At 36.8% G+C, this 26888-nt stretch overlaps 1 pseudogene; it reads right to left on the bottom strand.

The window, feature by feature from the left end:
• Positions 1–26389, bottom strand: LOC118814057 (annotated as a pseudogene).
• Positions 26390–26888: the final 499 nt, after the last annotated feature.

The following is a 26888-nucleotide window of genomic DNA, read 5'->3' on the forward strand; positions in this document are numbered from 1 at the left end:
CTACTGCTCATTGTTTGTATTTACTGCACCATTCTGAGTAAACTTTACAGCAGAGGTGCACAGCTCGAGTCCTGGAGGGCCGATGTCCAACAATGCTGTTGGCAAACATTCCAGGAGATCAGCAGTTATAGAAATACTTAAACCAGCCCATCTAGCAGAAACAATCATGCCACAGTCAAAATCACTGAGATCATGTTTTTCCCCTTTCTGATGGTTGTTGTGAACATTACCTGAAGTTTCTGGCCAGTATCTGCATGATTTTATGCGCCGCACTGTTACCACACAATTGGGTGATTAAATAATTGCATGAATGAGTATGTCACGCCTTGTGTGGACTCTTCAAGTGTTACGGACTACATTTCCCAAGACACCTTGGGAAATCACGTGACGGCGGACTTCCCTGTAGAATCGGAGGCCCTCATGGACTCCATTTCCCAGGAGTCAAGCAGGGATCATGTGATCAGTGACGATCAGCCTCGCACCTATCAGCACTCTCGGTCACCTGAATATTGAATGGTTTCAACTGTGTGTTTGTCATATGACCAGTTTAGGGTTGTATTTAAGCCCGGGCTTTAGGAAGGGTTATTTGCGAGGTATTGCATCTTTATAAGAACTTACTGAGCGTTGATATTGATTGCTATACTCTGTTTGTTGACCCTGATCTTGTTTTTTCGACTCTGCTTTTTGCCTGACCCTTTTGTACCCTTTTGTATCCATCCTTTTGCTGGATTTTGGATTTGTGATTCTGAACCTTTTTGCCTGATATTTCGACCTTGTCTTTCGTTTTGCCCTTTGGAATTTGTTTGCCTGGTGATATGATCACATTCGTGATCATCTATCGTTTCCTGGTTTTGACCTACACCTGTACTTGGATTACGACTCTGCCTTGTGTTAATAAAGCTACTGTTCTCAGTTTTATCCGCATGTGTCTGAACCTGGCTGACTGGTTACAGAGTAAGTGTACCGGTGTTCCTAATAAAGTGCTTGGTGAGTGTATTTTCCTGCAGGGCATCACAGTCCTTGTTTTCCTAGGTCATTTACATCAGACATACTAGATTTTATATTGATTTTATCATTTCTATCAAAGTACAGGCCTACCACAGCCTTTAGTCCTATCAATCCAGCTCTACCAAGTGAAAAGATATCAAACAACTGAAGGTTGTGATAGTCCTATACTTTGATAGAAATGATATAATCGATTTAAAAACTAGTTTATGTGATGTAAATGACCTAACAATGTATATACTCTCATCAAATCATTAAAATGTTTACCATTTTGACTCTTTCTACACCTTAATAAGGCGACACATCCTGATAAATACAAGATACAACTCACAAAATCTGAAACATACAACATTATTATTATTATTATTATTATTATTATTATTATTATTTATTTATTTTAATTAATTTATTTATTTATTTTATTTTTTATGTTTTACTTTGGTCCAAATAAGTTAAGGTAGCAAATTAAATTAATTTTTAATATAATATAATAAATTATTTTCCACTCCTGCTTGTTAAAGGTAAATGTAAACAGTTTTCCTCCGAACAGTTTTGTTCACCTGTCTGTAAAGCACTTTGAGCTGCCATTCGTATGAAAAGTGCACCATAAATGAATTTATGTGTTATTATTATTATAATTATTATAACTATAATAATTATATAATAATAATAATAATAATAATAATAATAATATTATTATTATTATTATTATTATTATTATTATTATTATTATTGTTGTTGTTATTACAGGTTATGTTAACTTCTTTTTATTCAAAACAACAAAATATGTAACTTGGCCAAGTGTGGGGGCTTCAGAAACCCACTTAATATCACTGATGATAATTTTACAACAATTAAAATTAGATGAAGGACACTGTATACGTTATAGGATGGTTGTAAAAATGAGATGTTTATAATCACTGTAAGTAGCTGTCATTACACTATAGTAAAATATGTAAACTTTTTACTTATGTAAATTAAAGTTAAGAGTTAATATTTTTGTATTAATGAGTGAGTAAAGTACATAACGTGGCCCCAAAACAGTAGCTTTTTTAAAATTAATAAATAAAATTAGATAATTCATTTGTTCTGTAATTTTTGTTTTCAATGGTGCTGCATGGCAGAGGAACAGCCAATGCTTTGTGTTAACACAGTCAGTCTTATATGACTTTTTAAAAAGAAAAGTATATTAGGTAATTCATACCTTCTCTGTGGTGATCTCCCAGGTTTTTCATCTCAATTTGGGAATAACTCACATCATTTGGTGGCTTCACTGCTTCATCTTATACAGAAATAATTTAGATTATATCAAAGACAATGAAAGAGAAAATATATTTCTGTTATTGTAGAGATGCAGTTCTTACTGTTTCCTTTGCGGTTCTTTTTAGTCACAATCTGAACGTAAGTTAAATCACTGGGCTGAGCTGCAGAATCATCTGGAACAGAAGAAGTTACTCATCAGAGACACCACTGTGTTCTCACATCATCAAAGATATCTCACTTAAAATCATGTATTAACAAACAAGAGATGAAATATAGCTTCATCTCTTATTTATGAAATCAATAATCCATAAATGTGATCACTACTTATTACAGCATAAATAAGATCTTTTACTGAAACAGTGTAACTGTTGTAAAAACTAAATGCTAGTGATTATGTTGGTAATACAAACTGAGGAGCCTGCGGTGGTGGGTTTCCTGTGAGAGACCCCCCCAGACCCTGACAGACTCTGGCTTTGACTGGTGTTCTGCTGATTTCCAGTAGAGGGAGACAGAGATCCTGCAGCTCCACAGTGAAAGTAAAAACACAGCTTATATGCTGTTTCGCTTAAATGCATTTGTTGAAGCAAAAATACATCTTTGAATAAGAGATTCAAACTATACTTTTATATCAGCACCAGTACAAACAGCACAGCTCACAGAAATCTGTCTTTAGTCAGCTGCATAAACTGATACAGGACAGACAAAGTGTGTTTTCAAACCTTTGCTCTTCTTGCAACAGCAAATCAGGCCCAGTATGATAATGAGGAACAAGGTTAGACTCAGTCCCACTGACACTCCGATTATTTCAGATCCAGATCCAGATCCAGAAACTGAAGCTGAACAAAGAAATATGTGAATCTCCACTTTGTGAACTGTAGAGTTACAGAAAGAATCAAATAACATGAAACTGTGTTCTCACCTCTGACTGAGAGCCAGCTCTTTGGTGACTCTCCTTTCTCTGGGTGTTTACAGTGGTAGAGACCTTCATCTGACTTTGAGACAGTACGGATGATCGTCTCTCCTGTAGTCTGGGTCTGGAGCAGTGATCCATCTTTATAGAAATCAGCTGTGAGGTTTGAGGGCTTTGTGGAGCGAAATAAAAAGTGGAGAGTCAGAGAATCTCCCTCAGACACAGGATGGACAGGACTGTCCAGAATCACATCACCATCTGTAGGAGAGAAAACAGCAAGTGTGTAGAATACAGTAATGATCTCAGAGAGTCATTGTGGGGTGGATACAGATCATTCCTGCATATACACATACTTTCAGACAACATAGTGCTATAATATTTCAATAATTTATTTACATTATAATTATATTATTAACCTTTACAAGCCAGTCATGATTAGTTATTACTACAATAATACTTTAATAAGCCAGAACCAGTGTGAATTAAGGGCTATATGTTGTCTGCTGATTACTACTGTGTTAAGCAATAACAACAGTGAATTTAGAGTAGGGGGCTAGTTTATATTTAGAGGCCTTTGAAAAGGAGAGTAATGGGAAAGTAATTCAGTATTTTATCATATCAATTAATATTTTAATTTTTTAATTAATAAATAATTGTTTTAATTTATAAGCCCATATCATATAGACTATATACTCAGGTGATGATTGTACACACGAATTTTTAATTTGATTTTTAATTTTAATTAATTAATAATTAAAGTGCTCTTAATTCATTTAATTTATTGCTTAATAAAGTTCAAATGAGAAGCCAGCAGGTATTGGTTTCATGAAATTACCTTTGTAAAGCTTTTAAAATGCCTTGCAACATATTAGGATGTAAAACATGCAAACAAAAGCTCTGGGAATGCTTAAATCATTTTATTGCTTAATAAAGTAGTAATAAGCTTGTTAAGCCTTATAAGTGAACTATAAGAGAATCACCATGTTTCCTTTTACTGAAGTGTCACTGAAGTGAACTACATTATTTGTTTTATTGCATTATATTTTTATTTATAATTAAATAGCTTTTAAATATCTTGGTATCTCTCTATATTGAACCGTATTATTGTTAAGAATAATGGAGACTCACTGTGCACTGTGATGTTGAGAGGATAACTTCCTCCTCCAGATCCAGACTGACACCAGTAAACTCCAGTGAGGGATGTGTAGAGGGAGCTGATGCTGCATGTAGATCCTGTAACTGATGAACAATCTGACACCTCCCCACTGTGTGTGTATCGCCTCACTCTCCATCCAGTAGAGTCCCTCTGTCCCTCACAGCTCAGTGAGAGAGAGCCAGCACTAAAGTGTTGAGTTCTGCTGGGACTGATGATCAGAGAGACTGGAGGAGATGAACCTGAACATGCACACAAGATACACATGTAGCATGTTTCTAATGCTAAATACTAATAAAATTGAATGGGTTTGATAAATACAGCATGTATACTAATTGATTTCTGTATTTCCTCACCAGTGATCCATAGTGTCTGTGCAGTGCTGTACTGTGTCTGATAGGCTGGTTCTCCTCTCTCTGCTCTGCACACATAAACTCCTGTGTGATTTAGAGCAGCAGGACTGAGAGTGTAGGAGCCTCCAGCTTCTCTTCTGCTGTCTGACAGGAGCTCTACATGATACAGAACATTGCCATGAACATCTCTTATTTGTTGTAAGCCTTGTCTGTGGAGAACAGCTCTGTACCAGCTGAATGTCCAGCCTGTAGAGGAGCCTGTAACCTCACAGCTTAGAGTCACTGAGTCTCCTTCAGTCAGCCAGCTCTGTGGAGACACACTCAATACTGCCTGAGCTACATCTGACAGAGAGAACATGGAGAATATAACAGACTAAATCAAGTTTATACACAGTGATAAGATTATTACATACAGTATAATTAATGAGAATATTAAAACAAATCCACAGACTCACCAGACACAGTCAGTGTAACAGCATCACTGATCTCTGAGCTCTGAGAGTCATGTTTTCTTTCTCCTCTGCAGGTGTATTTACCACCGTTAGACTCTGTAACAGAGCTGATTGTGAACTCCTGTGTTCTTCTGTTTGAGGACAAATGGTCATCTTTATACCAGCTGTAAGTCCACTCAGTGTCTCCTCCTGCCTGTATGTCACATCTCAGAGTGACCGCCTCTCCTTTAAACACCTGTTTATCAGGCTCTATGGACACCACAGCTTTAGTGCTGTCTGTAAGAAAATCACATTTCCAGACACTGTTATCAAAATGAGAGCCAACAATCTGAGATAATAAATAATTAATCAGAAACTGTGTTTCATTTATTTATTTAATAAAATACTAGTAATGTATGTATATTACTGGTTCAAAGTAATCTATAGTTTATTCTCATACACTTTTCATTTATGAAAATGCAATAGCAGGGTACAACCTGAGGCTGTCACCTAGCTTAATAAACATTCAGAAAAAATCACACTCTTTCTGATTGCACTAACTGAGACTGAACTGATCTATAATCTGAATGTATGAATAATTTATTTAGGACCTTGCAGTTAAGGTCTAAAAGAGACCTTAAGGAGACAGCATTGCTTGACTTCAGTACCTTTACTACATCTGTGCCTGTTATAAGTGGATGGTAGCGCTATACGGTAATAATAATGATCCTAATATAACTTTCCTTGATAGAAATCTAAGAATGTTCATTAAATGTTTAATATAATACACCACTCTCACACTTCAAGCGACAGCGACATTCCAAATTTTTTGACATGATTAGAGGGCAAGGAGTCAAATGAGTCGCCAAATATACTTCTGAAGCGTGGAGTTATACAGTCCCTGTTTGAGTAAAGCAATTGGTTATTTCTTCTCCTGTGACCCAGTGTGAGTGATGAGATGAGTGGTGTAACTGTACTGACTACAGTGAACTCACTCCTGTCCTAACATCCTAACAAGCTTTAGCAGCAATAAATCACATCTGCTCCATAAAACTACAGCACTGTTACAGCACTCAAACAGTCATATTTTAGTATAAGTGCATTCCCAAGCAACAAAACTGAAAGAAATAAGTGGTTCATGCAAGTTACAGCACTGATTTAATAGAGGGAAACTGAAGATCCTGTATGTGAGGCATTGGAGAGTGAGAGAACGCTAGCTTCCCAGGCTAGTTGTTCTTAACAGCTGGCTAACTTGAAGCAGCGCTCTGTCACTCATACAGCATGGCCGAATTGATGTTACTGTAGATCAAACAAGACAGAAAAACTACTGATTTCAGTTTAAACGTACCTAAAAGGTACGACATTAATCGTGACATGTATCGATTGTAGGTCTGACTTTTACTGTTGATGAACAACAAAGCTCAGCTGACAGAATTTAGACAATCAGCTTTATGTTATTTAGAAATGTAACTTTCACATTGGTTTAATGTTTGAAGTAACACAGATAGTAGAGTTAACTTATGATGAGACACACAAGAATAAACCTCTCCAACAAGACTGAAATGTTTCTAATGTAGCAAATACATCATTATATGTCAGAGTTTCATTTAATTTTTAATCCACACATGATACCTTCACACCTTTGTTTCAGTCATCATTACAGAGGAAAGAGTGGAGATCAAAACAAAAGTGGTAGCAGTAAATTAATCAGAATCATTTGACTAAGAAATTGTAGAAAAGTGTTAGTGAGGAATGTACAGTGCTTGATAAATGCTTATGTGTCCTAATCATCTGGATGTTGGTGTCATTTTTTGTATCATTCCTGAAGCTGAAAAGGTTTTGGCTTAAACTCCGTGGGAGACTCACTCACAGCTCAGCATTAAAATTTAACAGACAGAATTATTCTGGCTCTTAGTTCAGATAATCTAGATTACTGTATTTGATAAAAATCATTTTAATATGATGTCTGAAGACAAAGAACATTATAAAGCAATATTAAGGTCAGTTAGCTAACTAGATTAGTTAGTTTGATCAATCAGTCAGATTAAACAGGACTGTTCAGTGCTCACATTTATCATTAAAACATTGTAGATGTTTTAATGATAAATGTTTGCTGAAAAACCTTGTGCATGTGTTCTCTTTGGTGTCTAACATTGCTCTGACTAGCTTTACTGTTAGCTTCAGCTCATCTGAAAGGGCAGCTTTTTAAAATCCTAAATGTTTTCAGAGCTTCTCTTCAGTGTGATTCTACATTTTACTTTGTACTACTGAACTTTTTAGTCTGTTACAAGGCAGCCTGAGCTGAAAGTCTAATGGATGTAGAAACAAAAACAAAGGAAGTTGAGACTTTTGCAGTTGGTTAATTAGTGCAGACTATGAGAGAATCTCTTATACATGATATTCAGAATGATCTGTAATTGTCAAGTGAAAAGCTAGAAAACTCAGGAACGTGGGATGTTTCAGAGACAGAAGCACAATCATGGCAATAAAAACAAACAATGAAACAGCGAGTGTAAGGATTTTTTTTCACTCTTTAAAGCCTTTTTTTCTGACAGAAAATGAATGTTGAGTCTGTGAAATTTAAAATGACTTTACATGTCTATTTACGTAATTTACGTGTCTGTTGTGTCTTTGTTAAAATATCACAAGATACTCTTGGGCAGTGCACATGTTTACAGTGCTCTTCTTGAGTTGCAGGACAGTAATGAAGAGTTACCAGAGCTCCATCTCCATTGGCTGATCCAGGAGGACCTGTCCCTCCTGCCTGACCTGATGATGCTCTCCTACTCGTCAGCCTGCATGACTAGAATGACCACAGTGTAGCCACTCTATCTCTTACTTTGACAGAGAACCTATGAGATGGTTCTAACTTTACATTATTCCTCCTGGATTAATCTGAATATTTCTGAAGGATGTTCAAGCACTAAGCTTCTTTGTTGTATCTCATCATAAAATCTCATTAGCTATGTCAATCTCTCTTCATCCGGGGTCAACCAGAGGAGGATGGGTTCCTCCCTTGAGCCTAGGTTTCTCTCGAGGTTTCTTCCTCTTACTTTAAGGATGTTTTCATAGTTGCACTGCACTTCTACACAGTAAACTCTTAATGATAGCAATACAGTGTGAAAGACGTCACACTCACCTGATACAGTCAGTGTAACAGCTTCACTGGTGTGTGTGTATATTTGGCCTGTTGACTGTGTTCCCTTACAGGTAAAAACACCTGCATGAGACTGATCAACATTAGAGATTTCATATTTCTTCCTTTTAGTGTCTCTGAGAAGATTATTATTCTTATACCATTCATAATTCCAGTAATCTCCACTTTCTATTTCACATGTCAGAGTGACTCTCTCTCTGATGAACACATGATCAGCTTGCTGGACTTTCACTGTAGCTTTTGGTCTCTCTGTTTAAAAAAGATAAATATGTTGGAATATAATCTCTCTGACAGTATTCAAAAACATTCATTCTCTGTTAGTTAAAGGACAGAATTTAATTCCAGATGTGTTTTCAAATCGATCACTACTACTGTGGGAAAACTCTAGGAAACGATGTACACACAAGCCAACTATTGCTTTCAGCTGATGTTATCAGTGTTAATGAGATGAGCTACATGAACTCACTATGATTTAGGATACTATGATCTGGATGTAGTGAGTCTTTTGTTCTGAATTCAGAAGTAATTAGGATTCATTCTGTCTGCATGTTACTTATTAAACTGGTGATCGAGATCAAACAAGCAGTTTCTGGGAAGCGCATATCTGAAAACACAGGATGTGTATCCTTCCATAATGCCTATGCATTTGAGGGAGAATCGGGCAAAACATTGAAAGATTGTGTAAAAATGGAAGTGCAACTGATTACAAGATTTTTTTGGAAAACGGTGGAAATCACAATGTATGTACATGTGAACTTCAGTGTGTTAGAGTCGTAGAGCAATGACTGGTTTGTAGGCTTTCTTGATGGTCATTTTGACTGGAAATGAAATAAATGAGAGGTCGCTGATGACGTTTGCACAATGCCATACATAAATAATGGAGACCTCTGATATTCTGTGTTTTCTAAAGAGAGCTTTTCTAATGTGTTTAAGACAGAAAGATGCTTTTATAGTCATAATGCTCCTCTAAAATATTTACTCTTAATGATAGAAACAAAGTGAGAAAGTCACCCCCCCAGATTTCTGTTTATACATTTTAAAAAATAAAATATGATTTATACTATGGCTACACTTAATACTTGATCATTATTATTTACTGAGAGCTGTGCTTCCTTATTGTCCAGTATGCCCACATTTTAGATTCAATGTTTAATCAATAATCAATGTCAATTTGTTGCTGTTGTTTAACTTTGGCAGAGCTGGAGTGCAAACATGATGAAATCCAGTTACAAATGAGCCATTGTTATTCTGTTTTTCACATGTCAGAATCAGAACATTGACAATAAAAATCAAATTTCAAAAGAATTTTGCTTTTCCATATAATTTTTTTCAACCATTAAACACAGAAATGCAAATTTAAAGACAAATTTTGCACTTGAATTTGAATTGTATTGCGACACTTTCCTGCATTCCCGTTGCCACTACCTCCCAACCTCCGGACTCCATTATCCAGAACACCACACCGGGTCACATGACCTCAGATCTCCCTCACATGACTCTACACCGGTCTGCCTCACCTGACTACTGATTTACCACACTTGCTCCTTGTTTCTTGTACCTGGTTAGTTTAGTATATAAGGCTGGGCTTTAGTTCAGGTTCTTTGCAAGGTTTTGTCTTTGTTTCCTGATCAATACTGAGCCTAGTCTGTCTGTTTTACCATGTATGACCATTGCCTTGTTTGATTTTCGACCTTGTCTTTGGTGTTGTCTTTTCAGTATTGTTGTATTTTCTGGATTGACTTTGTTTCTGAATTTTGGTCATTGCTTTTTGGACTTCACACATGGTCACTGTTTTCATGATCTGACTTTTGACTTTGGACTGGCTGACCTTGATGTTGGATCTTCCCTTTGTTAATAAACCCATTTTACTTAATTGTGGTCTGCAAACATTTGAATTCTGTTCGAGCCTGTATCTTAACTGATGCATGCTCAAATGAGAAATGCAGATAATACAGTTAATGCAGTAAATGCACAATGTAATTGTGTTTACTTACATTTAATTTTAAAAAAGGCCAGAATTTTCTACCACACATTTAACTGTTAATGGAAGAGGCAAAATGAAACAGACACCACACTCACCTGATACAGTCAGTGTAACAGCTTCACTGGTGTGTGTGTATATTCGGCCTGTTGACTGTGTTCCCTTACAGGTATAAACACCATATTTCTTCCTTTTAGCATCTCTGAGAAGATTATTATTCTTATACCATTCATAATTCCAGTAATCTCCACTTTCTATTTCACATGTCAGAGTGACTCTCTCTCTGATGAACACATGATCAGCTGGCTGGGCTTTCACTGTAGCTTTTGGTCTCTCTGTTAAAAGATAACAAATACTTGTGATGTATATGGATCAATTCACAGAACTGGGTTAGAGCTGAAATCACATTTTTGACGTTTAACTGATTTGGACTTCAGACTAAAACATTTTTCCTTGAAAGACCCGATAGCTTAATTATGTTTATTTTATTAGAACAAATGATTGAAAATTCCATTTTGTCGGTAGTTTTAACTCGGAAATACTAGCCAAATATGACTATCAAACACAGCTTTAAACAGCTTCACGCAATTAAAACTGTAATGTTTTTCATTAAAACACCAAAAAGTTTACTTAACTGCAGAAAATATGTATTTCAGTAATGTAATTATTAATGTTACACACTGATGTTCAGAGTTTGGGACACATTTACTTTAAAGAAAGTAAAACACCATGTGGCCATGAGAGACAGAGATTGCTAAAGAGACAGAGATGGCTAAAATAAGGCTCCACTCATGGACTGAAACTCTGTGTTTTGGTAGTGAATTGACAATATGGGACAGCATTTTTTAAATAGAGGTTTTATTTCTATTACAAAAGTAATTAAAAGAATGTTTTAAACAAACAAAAAACATGGAGAAATGTAAGTATTATTTTATTTATTTATTTTTTTTTGGAAGTTGTGATTTGGGACAGCTACCTCTCAATAGAAAGTCCCTGTAAATTATGATTTTGTACATATTTAGCTCATTACTGTGCATAAATTTTGCAGAAAACACTTCATATATACTGTTTGAAGATTTATGAAATTTTATATATATATAATATATATATATATATATATATATATATATATATATATATATTCCTTTTTTCCTTTATTCTTCCATTTTTTTCCTTCGTTCTTCCTTAAACTGCTATTAGTCATTCATAAACTGCTTTCACTCCAGGTTTACTGTATAATTTTATTTAGTTAATTATTTTACTACCTCAGTGAGGACAAGAATCTGAAGTACCGATATTCAGCTACAAATCTAAGGCTTCTTGTCAACCACGTTTTTATCAGGACTAAAAGACTAGCCTTCAACTCTGCATGTACTTTTGCTCCTCAAAACTAAACATGCAAACAGTCACACAGTAGCACACAAATACATTTTTAAATGCTGGCAGTTGTTTTAAATATTCTCCACTATTTTCCAGACAGTAAAATGGCTGATTTCTAATTGTTTTGAGATCTTTTTAAATCCCATTCCAGACTCATACGCATCTACAGTCTTCTCTCTGAAGGCCTCAGAGAGCTCTTTGGATCTCGCCATGATGATACCACTCACTTTCACTTCAACAATCAATAGCAAACCAAAGTAAATGTCTGAGGTTTAAGTAAGACAGGCTCCTCCAAAATCCTCGCTAGCAATGTTGTAATAAATAAATGTCTGGTGTCTTAACTTTTTCCTCACAAAGAAATTGCATTTCTATTAATTATATATTACAAATTATTTTTCAAAGACATTTCTTCAGTTTTATTTGTTTAGTTTTATTACCTCCATACCTCAATATTATTTCTATAAATGTTAAAAAACACAAAGGTTTTCATGGGGTGTACTATTTTTTTCACATGACTGTACTTGTATATTTAATATGAAGAACAAGATGAGCATGTAAGTGTACACAAAATTTAATGAATTAATCCAGTAGATGTTCATGCAATGATTCACCTTGAGTTTGTCCACAGTGGATGAGCACAGTCAGCACTAAAGTAGGAGAGAAACAGAGAACATGATGCATTAGTGTGAAATATTAACTGGTATTAGCTGGTGTAGCACTCTCTAAGCACCCAAAAGTAGTTTAAAATATAAAGGACAAGGCTATGGGTTTGTAGCTTTAACAAAAGGGTGTATTACTTAACCCAAAATAAACATATTCAATCTGCTCAATTATTGTATATTATGAGAAATAACTAAACCAGACACATTAGGGTGAAATTATTGTTGTGCTTTACTCTCTTGTCGGGCTACACTGGTATCACAGGTAGACCGATTAAGTCTCAAAGGCCATGCACAGCTAGAGAATCAGCTCAAACAGACAGTGAGTAAGAATCATCATCAACATCATCAACTATTCACCATCACCATGACTGCTGTTACTATCACAGGATTAGAATGAAGAAAAAAAAATCAATGTATGTTTCAAAAGACATACAAATAAATAAAGCACTGAAAATCTACAGTTAAAACACAAGGTTTTAATAGCTAGCAAGAAGACGGTTTTGGTCTTTTTCTCATATTTCCAGTCTCATCATCTGCTATTTTTGACAGACATTTCTCAAGATTCACACTACAGATTGTTTTTGTATGATATAAATAACCTTTTATTATATTATTTATTATAAAAAAATATTTGTATTAAAATAGATCTTTTTGGTTTAAATGAGAAGCGTTATAAGAAAGGAAAACACTGTATTCCAGCATAAAAACCTTACCCCATCTGTGAAACATGGTGGTGGTAGTTTCATGGTTTGGGCCTATTTAGCTGCATCTTTCCATCATTGATGGAAAAATGAACTCTGAATTATACCAGCAAATTCCGAAGGAAAAAGTCAGGTCATCTGTCTGTGAGCTGAAACCCAAGAGAACGTGGGTCATTCAGCAAGACAACGACCCTAAGCACATGAGTCATTCTACCAAAGAATGGTTAAAGAAGAATAAAGTTAATGTTTTGGAATGGCCAAGTCAAGGAATGGGCTAAAACACCACCAAGCTGATGTGCAAGACTAATCAAAAGTTACCTGAAATGCTTAGTTGCAGTTATTGCTGCACAAGAGGGTCAAGAAAGAGACTGAAACCAAAGGTTCAAATACCTTTGCCACTCACAGATCTGATGGCAAAATGGCATCCCCAGAAGAGTCCTCAGAGTGTGCGCTGGTCTTCACTGACATCTACAACCTGTCACTGGCCCAGGCTGCTGTTCCCATGTGCTGGAAGGCTACAACCATCATTCTGACGCCAAAGCATTCTTCAGCAACATGGCTGAACGGCTTCCGCCCTGTCGCACTCACACCTATTGTGATGAAGTGCTTTAAGAAACTGGTTCTCAGTCATCTGAAAGCCGCGCTCCCTCCATCACTGCATCCCCTCCAGTTTGTGTACTGCTCAAACAGAACGACAGAGGATGCCATTTCCACTGCTCTTCATTCTACCCTCACCCTCACCTCACCTGGGAAATTGGAAGATATATACATTTGGATGCTGTTCATTGACTTCAGCTCCACCTTCAATACAGTCATCCACACCAGGCTGGTCACCAAGCTCAGTGATCTCGGAATCAGCACCCCCCTTTTGCAATTGGGTCTTGGACTTCCTGACAAACAGACCCCAGTCTGTGAGATTGGGCAGGCATATGTCCTCCACCCTCACCCTGACCACCGGTGTTCCACAAGGCTGTGTGCTGAGTCCTCTGATCTTCTCCCTGTTTACCCATGGCTGCGTTCCTCATCTAACATCATTATTAAATTTGCAGATGATACCACAGTGGTTGGCCACATCAGCGACAATGATGAATCGGCCTACAGGGAGGAGATCCAGCACCTGGCCGCCTGGTGTACCGCCAACAACCTCTCCCTCAACACAGAAAAGACCAAGGAGCTCATTGTGGACTACCGGAAAAACAAAAGCCGCTCACACTCTCCTTTCCGAATCAACAGTTCTGAGGTAGAGCGTGTCTCCAGTTTCCTGGGAGTACACATCTCCGAAGATCTTTCATGGACACTCAACACCTCACACCTGGTTAAGAAGGCACAGCAGCGCCTCTACTTCCTGAGGAGACTAAAGAAGGAACATCTGTCTCCTCAGATTCTCACAAACTTCTGCTGCTGCACCATACTGACCAACTGTGTGACAGTGTGGTACAGCATCTCCACTGAGGCCGACAGGAAGGCCCTCCAAAAAGTGGTAAGGACCGCATCACTGGCACATGGCTTCCTTCCATCAGAGACATTCACCACCAGCGCTGTGCGTGCAGAACATGCAGCAGCATCAGGGACTCCTCCCACCACAGCCACACACTGTTTAACCTCCTCCCATCTGGAAGCATTCACACCAGAACCAGTCGGCTTTGGTCCAGCTTCTTTCCCTCCACCATCACCCTGCTGAACTCCACACCACTCCACTAATACTCATACTGAGATGTTGCACACAGTATTCATTATTATTTATTATCCCTTTTTTTTCTATACAACAGACTGTTCACTGTATATAGAATACAACACAACTACTTACTCCAACAGTATGTAACATACATTATATATTGTATTTATAGTATTATGTGTATATATACATGTATATATCATTAATAGATACATTTATAATTGTGTATATATTGTTCATATAGTTATATATTTCAGATACGTCATATTTATGCCTGATATTGCACATTTGCACTATTGCTACTAATTGCACTTCCGTCAGATGCTAACTGCATCTGTTTATAATCTATATGTAATATTAGATCATTTTCCTCAATAAATAAATGACCGTCTAATATTTTTGTCTCATTTGATTAATTTGGTTCTATTTATCTACTATTAGGACGTGTGTCCTAATAAAGAATCTGTTGAAGTTTTAGGTCAAATTTATGCAGAAAATTCTAAAGGGTTCACAAACTTTCAAGCACCACTCTTCAAGTGCCTCCAGTCAAGTTACATTATTGATTTTCTAAGTGAAAATAAGCTTTCACATCCTCTACAGTGAACACACTTCCTCAGGAATGTGCCATTTAACAGAACTGCACATTTTAATGCATAATTTGTATTTATTTGAGGAGTTTAACATATTGGGAAAAAATGAATATAAAATGTGCCATAACTTTTGCACAGGCCACATTTGGTGTTTTGTTTTTTTCCCAATATGTTAAATTCAGTAGGTTAACAGTAATTGTGTATTAAAATGTGCAGAAGTGTGTTCTCTGTAGAGGATGTTTTAAGTTGTTTTCACTTAGAAAATCAAAGTGAGTAATTTGACTAGTGAGAGCTAATCAGGCTAAAGTTCAGCCTCAGCACAACTACAGACATCATATTAATTAAAGATTTCAGTTTTATAGAACTTGAGTTTGCTGTTGTACTTTATAGACAAACATCATTTTGCTAGACTGTTCTAGCTATTAAAACCAGCCCCTCAGCCTTTAATGATGGACCCCAACTGTGAGGTAAATACGGACACTTCGGGCTGAACTGTTTATGTTTCAATTTGTAACAGAGATTAATATCTTATCTTGCTTGTTTAAAAAGTATTCTGTTTTAGATTGTCCCAGATTCTCCTCTATACTATTGTTAATCCTACAAAAAATGCATTTCTTTCTTAAACAGAAAGTGGAAAGTGGACACAACATAGAACCTAAAATGTCTAGATAAGCTCTTTCTGAAGTTAATTATCATAAGTTCACAACATCTCACAAGACCAGAAAGGCCTCAAACTGAAATTCTTAATACTATGACTTTAACCTCAAAGAAAAGTGTGCAAAGCAGCTGAATCACAATTACTTTATCAATAATTTCATACAGCAGCACTGAATCTAATGCACATATAAAGAGAAGCTTTACTCACAGAGCGTCACAGAGAGTGAACTGAGCTCCATACTGTCTCAGTGATGACTGACTGACTATTCTGTGTTAAACACTCAACATTTCCTGGGTGCTTACACACACAGTACATCAGAGAGAGAGAGAGAGAGAGAGAGAGAGAGAGAGAGAGAGAGAGAGAGAGAGACAGAGAGAGGGGGGGGGCGGAGATTCAGTCATAAAGTAAAATCAAAGAAAAACATCTGAGCACTTCATTAACCTACAAATTGATCAAAACTGTATGATTTCTAATTGACTAACCCCTTTAAAATATTTTTTAAATATTTTCAAAGTTTAGATTGACAGTTCACTTTGCATGTAATACAGGTTTTGGTCAGTTATACCTGAAGAAATGTTCCACCAAAAATCCTTTTAAACTCACACAGTAGTTGAGAGAAACTGTTTAATAAAAGAAACAGAACTGACCCATTAGAGGATCATCACAAGATTCCTTCTCTCCACATAAAAGACCTTTCAGTGGCATCTCTACTCTGAAACAGTGTGCTAACTATTTTTTTTACATGCTGTTTCTGTAAGTGAAGAAAATAAAACTAAGTAAAAAAAAAAAAGATTTGGCAAAAAAGTAAAATGTAATAAAATACAGCTCTTAGAACAGACAATTTAATTCTACTTATATTTAAAAGCCTTATTAAGTAAGTGTGTTTTGTCACATTTTCTTTTAAAAAGTGCTCTCAGGATTTTGGATAGAGAATTAATAGTTTGCAAGCTGATTCAGCCTCTTCAGCTGAATTTCTGAATTTCTTTGATGACCTGAGTGACCTTGCTGGACCATTAAAGTTCATTCTAAAAGGTACAGGTAGCCGATGAAGGGATATGAGGACCATTTTAATGTGATCACTCATTCTGGTGTGTCTGAGGTTTCTGGCAGCAGCATTCTGAACTCTGCATTTAGAGCTCTTCAGTAGGCCGGATAAGATAATAATCCAGTCTAGATGAGACTGAGGCTGCAAACATGTTCACTCTCAGCAATGGAGAGAATGTTACAGACCTGGGAGGAACTGCAGAGGTGATTATATGCTGTTTTGCAGACATCAATGCTGTGCTTCTCAATACTGATGTCAATGGCTGGATTCTTGATGTAGATTTCCACCTTTACACATTACACAAGTCACATTTCCAAATTCTGTACCTTATTTGTATTTCCTCTGTAGGAAGTTCTGAGAAAGACACGTGTAGCTGAGTGCACTGAACAGAGTGTAGACACCACCCTGCAGCACATACAGAGACCACAGTGACCTTTAGTTGGTAATTAATCCTGAGAAGTAACAGACCCTTCCAAACTTCATTTCATTATCAATGTTTGTTAAATTGTGGTGTAATCTGGTGAACTGTCTTCATTGTCTTTAAACTCTTCTGCTGAGTGTGTACGTGACTTTAGAGCAGGGTGGGGGTCCTGGAGGGCTGGATTCCTGCACAGTTGGTGATTTTACTGTTCAAACAAACCTGGTTCAACTACTGAATTAATCACCAGGTTTAGTTGGAGTCTTAGAGCAGAAAAAGGAACTTGTGAGGAACTTTCTGCCTCAGTTTCCCACCCCTGATTTAGAGATTCAGTTAAAATGTACATTAAAAGTAACTTTAAAATACAGCATGGATGGTTTCAGTTCCTCATTCGTTGATGATGTCATTGCCACTAGAACAGAAGTCAGACCACAAACACATCTCACTCCTCTCTGCTCTCAGCACTCAGACATTATATTCTGGGTGTGAGTTTGGCTGATGGCGTGCAAAACAGTTCTAGATCATAGATATATAAGATATATGATATATAATAGATATATTATAGATATAGTGAGACGCTCCCATAGTTTTTATGTCTTTTATGAGTGAGATATTATAATAGTGTTTGAAAACTATAATCTTATTCTGAAATTGATGCCTGCTTTATTTTCCAATACAGTTGTGATATGAGGAATTTAAGACTCAAAACATTGTGAAATGTGCAAAAAACATCTTAAACAGGTGATTCAATCATGCATGGATATAAAAGGAAGGCATCCGAGAAAGGCCAAAAAACCACAATGGAATTACTGAGACTTTCGACCCCTCAGACAGAACTGTATTTAAAAACCAGCATGCTTCTGTGATGGAGATCAGCTCATGGTCTTGGAAATATTTTGACAAATCTTTTTCAATAAACATTATCAGTCACTGCATCCATAAATTCAAGTTAAGACTGTTCTATGCACAGCAGAAATGATATGTCACCTATGTCCAGAAACGCTGCTGACCTCTCTGGACTCAAGCACAATTGAAATGGACAGTGGAAATATGTGGTCTTACAAGTCAAACTTTCAGATTGTTTTTGGAAATAATGAACGTTGTGTTCTCTTAATGACAAAAGAAAAGGACTGTTATCAGCACGAAGTTCAAAAGCGAGGGTCTGTCATGCTATGTGGGGGTTTAGTGGTTAACTGGCACATCTGTGAAATAATGAAGTGTGAATGAGAGCGGAAAGGTGTTAACATAGATAATACCTGAAGATACGAGTCTTCAGACCACAGAGGAAAGAACTGAGTGTGAGAACTGACTGCAGTGCAGAGTTCAGGGGAAAGTTCAGTCCACCAATGAGGATGGACCTGACAAGAGCCTGGAAGTTGAATATCAGTATTGTTATTAATATTTGAATAAAATACTATCATGTAATAAAGGTGACTTTATAGCTTTACATAAAGGATGTAATAATTGTGAGTTACAAAAACATCATTAGGTTTCAGGTCCTAACAGAAATCAGACCACAAACACATCTCTAACTCTGCTCTGTTCTCAGGCCTCTGAAACTAAATTTGGCTGATACGTGCACAAACAATTTACTCATATACAACAGGAATATCATCAGTGAGATGTTCCCACAGTTTTGTATCTTTGTATGTGAGGTTTATGTGCACGTCACCCATGCCATGTGCACTAATGATCCCCTATACCATCATGAATACTGACTTTTGAACTGTGCACTGATAACAAGCTGAGTGGTCTTTAGCCCGGAGGACACAGTGTCCATGATTTCCAAAATAAGACCATAGAACACTTTTCCACTTCCCCTCAGTCAATTTTAAATGAGCTCGGGCCCAGAGAAGGTGGCAGCGTTTCTGGATCCTGTTTATATATGTTTTTTTCTTTGCATTTTAGAGTTTTAATTTGCATTTGTGGATGCAACGTTGAACTGTTTTCACAGACACTGGTTTTCACAGACACTGTTTTTCAGAAGTGTTCCTGAGCCCATGCAGTGATTTCCAGTACAGAATCATGTCTGGTTTTTAATGCAGTGCTGGTTGAGGGCCCAAAGATCATAGTCTGTACTGTAGATAGTGAACCCCTCCTCATCTTTACTTCTGAAAGACTCAGCCTCTCTGGAATGCTTTTTTATACCCGATCATGTTACTGGCCTGTTACTAATCAACCACCAGTTGTTTTGTTTAGCATTACAAAACCTTACCAGCCTTTTATTGCCCCTGTCTCAACTTTTTGAAATATGTTGTTGGCATCAAATTCAAAATGGACAAATATTTTTCATAAACAATGACATTTTTCAGTTTCAACATTTGCTATGTTGTCTTTGTACTATGAAATATAGGGCTTAAATGATTTACATTTTGCAGAGTGTCACAACTTTTTTGGAAATGGGCTTGTACTGTAATCATCTGATTTATGATCTACATTGATGTGCCAAAAACGTTATAACATGATGTTTGTTTTCTTTGTGGTGCTCCAACACATCTGAAGGTGCCCTGTGGTATCTGGCACCAACACATTAGCAGCAGATCCTGTGAGTCCTATATATTGCAACATGGACTAGACCTGTTGTTCCATTACATCCCACAGATGCTTGATTGGATGTAGATCGGGAGAATTTGGAGGCAAGGGCAACTTTTCATCATGTTCTTCAAACTACTCCTGATAAAAGTGTGCAGAGTGGTGAGATGTATTATCCTGCTGAAAGAGTCCATTGCAATCATAAAACACTGTTACACTGAAGGGGTGTACCTTGTCCACAACAAAGTTTAGATGGGTGGCAACTTCTACATGGACCCAGAGTTTCCCAGCGGAACATTCCCCAAAGCATCACACTCCCTCAACTGGCTTGTGTTCTTCCCACAGTGCATCCTGGTGCCATTAGTCAAACAGAGCACGCGTACTTTACCATTCACGTGACATAAAAGAAAATGGACCGTCTTGAATTGTTCCAAGTCCAGTTGTGAAGCTCACGTGTCTATTGTAGGCACTTGGTGGACAGAGGTTAGCATGGGCATTCTGACTGGTCTGCAGCTACGCAACTCCATATGCAACAGTGTTGTGACACATTCCTCATTTCTCCTGTAACCATCATTAAACTTTTCTGTGAGTTGTTTCACAGTAGCTCTTCTGTCAGTTCTGACCAGGCGTTGCCCTCTTTGTTGCCCTTGCACATAGATAAGCCTTGGATGCCTAACAGCCTGTCACTGGTCCATGGTTGGTCCCACCCCAGACCACAAGTCTTGTCATTTTGGACATGCTCTGACTCAGTTATATGGCCATAATGATTTGATTCTTCTTAAAGCAGCTCAGCATTTCAAACCTGCCCATTTCTAATAGATCCCACACGTCGACTATGAGAACTGACTGTTTGCTAACTGTCTAATATGTCCAAGACCTTGATGTGATGTTCTTATAAGAAAATCCTGTATTTTAAAAAAAAGATCAAATAATGAACTACAGTTTTTTTGGTGATGTAAATGGTTTGTTTTGGTGATGTTAATGGTTTTACCGAGACTCTAAAGCATGCCTCCACTACAGTTGCCAGGAGGACACTACCTATCAGAATGCATAGTGCCAACAGTAAAGTGGAGGAGGGATAATGGTCTGGGGTCAGTTTGGGCTCCTTAGTTCCAGTGAAGGGTGATGTTAATGCTGCAGCATACAAAGACATTTAAGACAATTATATGCTTCCAACCCCACTGAACACCTTTGGGGTGAACTGGAAGTTTGATTGTGAGCCAGGCCTTCTCATCATCACCATCCAATTCCCTTCACTGTGTGCTGCTCACTGCAGTTTGCTTAAACCATCTAGATACCTCAGTCAAAGAATGTTCCATTTGGTTATACAACAAATGTATAACTAATGATATCTTGCATAACAAACATGATTTCCTGTCAAAACAGAAACATGATTTTATTCTCTCTCTGTTCATTTTTTGCCACATTTCACAGACAGTAACTCAATGATCAGTTACTGTTTTCTCTGGAGTTGGCATAGCAACAACCAACTTGACCCATTGGTTGGGTCCAAGCAACACATACTTTTTGATGAATATCTACAGGATAAGTTTGTCTTCTGCTTTGTCACATGTGCAACAATCATTTCCAAAAGCTATCAAGTCATTGTTTATTTAAAGGCTGTTCTTTAGGAGATTTTGGTTTAAAGCATTGTTTTTCTAAAGTTATTTGGTCTATGGTTTTTATTTCCTTCATCAAATGAAGAATAGCGTGAATAACATTTTTATTGAAAATAAGTATATGTATATATGTATATATAATACTTTCTCTTTCCTCAATGTCAGCCATGTTAGCACTAAAATACATTTTTTACAGGAGTTACTGTAAGTCTTGGTAAAACCAAGCCTCGGTCAGAGTAGATGGTTTTATTATCATAATCTCCTCCCAGTATTTTGTGATTTGAGAGGGAAACTCCTGTAACTGCATATGTAATGAGGCAAAAATGAAACAGAGCTGTGACTGACTTCTTTTGTATTATTATTTTATATTATTAAGGCTAGTTGCATGTTGTAAATTGTAAATCATAACATGGAGTCACTTTTTAATGTCAAAATACAGTTTACAATGGTGTAAAACATTAGTAACAAAACTATGGGAGCATCTCACTGGTAACAGATCAATAAGCTATGAATAGACCTGCTCTGCACTTTATCAGTCAATCTCATTCCTGGAATACTCAGTTCTGCCTGAGAGCTTAGAGAAGTTAGATGTGTTTGTGGTCGTATTTCTATTCTAGTATAACAGCAGCAATGACATGATCAACTAATGAAGAACTAAAACCCAATAATTATAGCAGACTGTGTGGTTGTTAGACTACTATTCAATGTGTTTATTATCATACAGGGTATCTATCATCCAGCTATAGAGTAGTGCTCCAATATGCTGGATAATTTTATTTAAAACTTCATTTTAATAGAAATAGAGAAACAGTAAAACAGAGGAGAAGAAAGGAAATCAACCCCTAAATGGCCCCAGCTATAAAAAAAGTCCTCACCTGAGAGAGAGAAGGTGGTCAGTGTAAGATCATATCAACTCTGGAGACACACACAGACAGCAGTCACGCCATGCATTAAATAGTGCATATTTTCTACCCTTCTTATGGTGAAGTGCTAGAAAGACCAGAAACCACAACTGCACACCTGTGACCTATGATCCCCCAGACAGCACTGCATTAAAACAGCCATGTCTCTGCAGTGGAAATCACAACATGGGCTGGAGAACTCTTTGACTAACCATTGTCAATAAACACTTTTCATCGCTGAATCCGCAAATGCAAGTTAAGACTGAACTTTGCAGAGCCGAAGCCATAATGTGTTAATGTGTTCAATATTGTATTATGTCAACACTGTCCAGTAATGTAGCTGACTTCTCTGGGCTCAAGAGCATCTTAAATGGACTGATACACAATGGAAATGTTTTGTATTAAATGTGTTTAGTTTTCAAGAAAGTACTAAAGTTATTAACTTATTTTTTAAAGAATGTCTTTGTTCATGCTTATGAATACATACATTTTTGATAAATTGTATCAATACAGTGTCAAAAGACATTACATATGTGAATTTCAGGTGGATATAAGCACTGGAAGTAAAACAAAAGTGTCTGACATTATTTCACTAAATGTAATTATTCAGTAAAAACAGAAAACTATATCAAGAATCTGGACGTCATTTTTGACAGTGAGCTCAGTTTGTATACATGCTCCTCCTGCAGTGTGCAGTTTTTACTGTAGGCCTCATTCTGTTGAATAGTAGAAGAAAGTTGTTGTTTGTTGTGGATCTTTGGAAAATGGGATGTTACTGAGCAGTGATGTCAGTTCTGAACTGTCCAATAAAGTGAAAGTAGAACAAAAATCCTCCTAAACTTGTGTGAGCAGATGGCGCTGAATTGCCCCCTACAGGTTCTGAAGGGCAGTTACGAGAATCTAGACACTAAATCAAGATCTTTACCTGAATCAGTCACTCAGAATAGACACAGTCAACACTATTTATTATACAAATGATTCATTATCTTTATTGAAAAATTGACAAAAAAGGAAGTTTCTTAGAAAGTTTACAAAGAACAAATCACACTTCAGGTGTCTATCATATTTCTGAGGAAAAAGTTACTACTGATAAAATACAAAGAATTATTATAAAAATATTATAAAAACAATAAAAAGTGAGAAAATAAGACTGAATTTACAAAGTAAAAATAAATATGGAAAACCACTCAGTTACTGAATTTGTGAAAACAAATATTTTTGCTGAAAGTTCAGTGTTTGTCACAGTACAAAAAAGCTTAAGCAAGACAAATATCAATGAAAGGAAGATCAAAGAGGAAACATGATCAATTAACAAATTAAAACTAACAAAGAAATGTAGATATAAAGTGTATAAGATGAATATATATCATAAATCTGGCCTGAATAATTTGAATGAATTTGGTATTTCATTCTCTGTTCATTTTTATTCAGAAGCTTCATCTTTTTAAGGCAGAGTGATTGTAGCTTAAAGTGAAACATCACAAAAAGCCTTTAGATAGAACAGCTGTTGTTAATGTAAGGAAAAATGTTAATAATAAATAAATAATCATAGCTGGTTTAGCTGAATATATCATAAGTATTGCCAGGCATCCATATCAGCTCGACTTAGACTGCAACAAACTGCATCACGTTCTGTGTTTTCTTTCTTTCATTCATTCATTCATTCATTCATTTGTTTGGCAGGGACACAGGAGATAAACACTGTCACATACAATGCAACACATTTGTTTTAGCTACTTTTCCTCTCAGAAGTGAATCTGTTCAGTCAGACAGACAAATAAAAGACTACTAGAACTGCACACAACACAGATGAATAGTTAGATGTTTAGCTGTTATTTAAAGCCTCATTTTCTGACCTGTCAGACTGAGTAATCTCTAATTGGGTGTTAAAGCATATGATCATATATATAATGTAAAATCCTGGTATTCACTCAGCAAGACGCTCCAGCTTCCATCACTGCTTATGTTCTGTTCTCCTCATCAGGTTCAGCTGTGAAAAACACAATGTTCAACATTTCACATTAGTCTTTCAACAGATTTTATATAGTAGTAAAAAACACTACTGACTATTTGAAGAAACACACAGGGAAACTGAGTTTTTACCTCGAGCTCTGTAACATTTGACTCCCAGTACGATGGACACCAGCAAATATGGAGACACTGCCATTAAACTACTGAGCAGACTGAGCGCTGAGACTGGAGCTCCTGAACTGGACACACCTGATACACACACAACAAAATATCTGTAATATAGAACAGAAACTACTGTTGAATGCTTTCTAATAAAAAAAATATGTATATAATATTTTGTATTAAAAGCAGCAGACCTCTGACTGAGAGCCAGCTCTTTGGTGACTCTCCTTTCTCTGGGTTTACAGTGGTAGAGACCTTCATCTGACTTTGAGACAGTACGGATGATCATCTCTCCTGTAGTCTGGGTCTGGAGCAGTGATCAATCTTTATAGAAATCAGCTGTGAGGTTTGAGGACTTTCTGGAGCGACATAAACAGTGGAGAGTCAGAGAATCTCCCTCAGTCACAAGATGGACAGGACTGTCCAGAATCACATCACCATCTGTAGGAGAGAGTGAGACAACAGAGAAAACAGAAAGTGTGGAGAACTCAGTAATGATCTGAACTCAGAGACCCCCATCATCAGTGAATATTAGAGACAATGTAGTAAAGGAGATTGAATACAGACTTTTCTTGTCTGGGTGGTGAGCTATTTCCATGTATTTAAGATAATACATGTAAAAAAATAACATATTTTGGTTAAGATTGGCTACAATTTAGCATGATAATGCTTTACACTTGGTTTACATGTTCTGTGAATCATCTTTACAGATTTCCAAATGCACACACACATTTTTTCAGTGTGTTTTTGTCTGTTGCATCAATCTTGTTTTGTGCATAATGAAGGGCTATAAATAGTCTGCATAATCAAATGTATATCTTTTAATAAACTATATATCTCTTACCCTTCGAAATATGCTTTCATTTGTCTTTTGTGTCTCTGTGAAGTCTGTGGTATGTTTGTGTGGTGATTGGTATCTTCATGGACATCATGGTGTTTGGAGGATGGTTGTTCTTGAGAAGATTGTTGTGACTAACAGAAGCAATTAACTAGGCAAATCTCCATACTGCTCCATCAGACATGGCTGTGTGGTGTATGTTTGTGGTGCTGGAACTGGATAATTCTATCATTGTGAAACTGGGTGAAAGGCGACTTTGGGGCGATTATGTTGGTCTTGAATGAAAGTGACTGTTGCAGATTTAGTCTGTCTGTGAATGGACATCATCTCTGCTGATTAAAAATTACTAATAACATTGTGTTTAGTTGATTGTGAATGAAGTTTCCATTATAATAGTTTTGCTATGTGATAATGATTATGATACTAATGCTGAATCTTTGTTTTTACTATCTGGGCTATATTATGTGGCAGAAATTCTGAATGGGTGCCTTTGATACTTTTCTAAATTTCTGATATTAAGTCCAGCTGTGGTAAATTACTCAACAGTGAACAGTGCTTTTAGTAACTTCAACTTGTACAGCTACATTAAATAGATTTCCATTTAAAGAAATATATACAGTTTTAACTATAATTCACCAAAATGCAAATAATAGATACATAATATCTCAGATCAACAAGATCAATATCACCAAGCACACTAAGACTAATCAAGAGGGGAAACAATATCTTAGTAAAAATTCCTCACTTCCTCCTCCAGATTCAGACTGACACCAGTAAACTCCAGTGAGGGATGTGTAGAGGGAGCTGATGTTGCATGTAGATCCTGTAACTGATGAACAATCTGACACCTCCCCACTGTGTGTGTATCGTCTCACTCTCCATCCAGTAGAGTCACTCTGTCCCTCACAGCTCAGTGAGAGAGAGCCAGCACTAAAGTGTTGAGTTCTGCTGGGACTGATGATCAGAGAGGCTGGAGGAGCAATACTAATGCTAAACAAATATATTGTTTGATAAAAAATGCAACTGACATGTATAATACTAGTTTATTTCTGACTGAGAGTGTAGGAGCCTCCAGCTCCTCTTCTGCTGTCTGACAGGAGCTCTACATGATACAGAACATTGCCATGAACGTCTCTTATTTGTTGTAAGCCTTGTCTGTAGAGAACAGCTCTGTACCAGCTGAATGTCCAGCCTGTAGAGGAGCCTGTAACCTCACAGCTTAGAGTCACTGAGTCTCCTTCAGTCAGCCAGCTCTGTGGAGACACACTCAATACTGCCTGAGCTACATCTGACAGAGAGAACATGGAGAATATAATAGACTAAATCAAGTTTATACACAGTGATAAGATCATTACATACAGTATAATTAATGAGAATATTAAAACAAATCCACAGACTCACCAGACACAGTCAGTGTAACAGCATCACTGATCTCTGAGCTCTGAGAGTCATGTTTTCTTTCTCCTCTGCAGGTGTATTTAC

This window comes from Colossoma macropomum, unplaced genomic scaffold, assembly GCF_904425465.1.
Source record: "Colossoma macropomum unplaced genomic scaffold, Colossoma_macropomum, whole genome shotgun sequence".
NCBI lineage: Eukaryota > Metazoa > Chordata > Actinopteri > Characiformes > Serrasalmidae > Colossoma > Colossoma macropomum.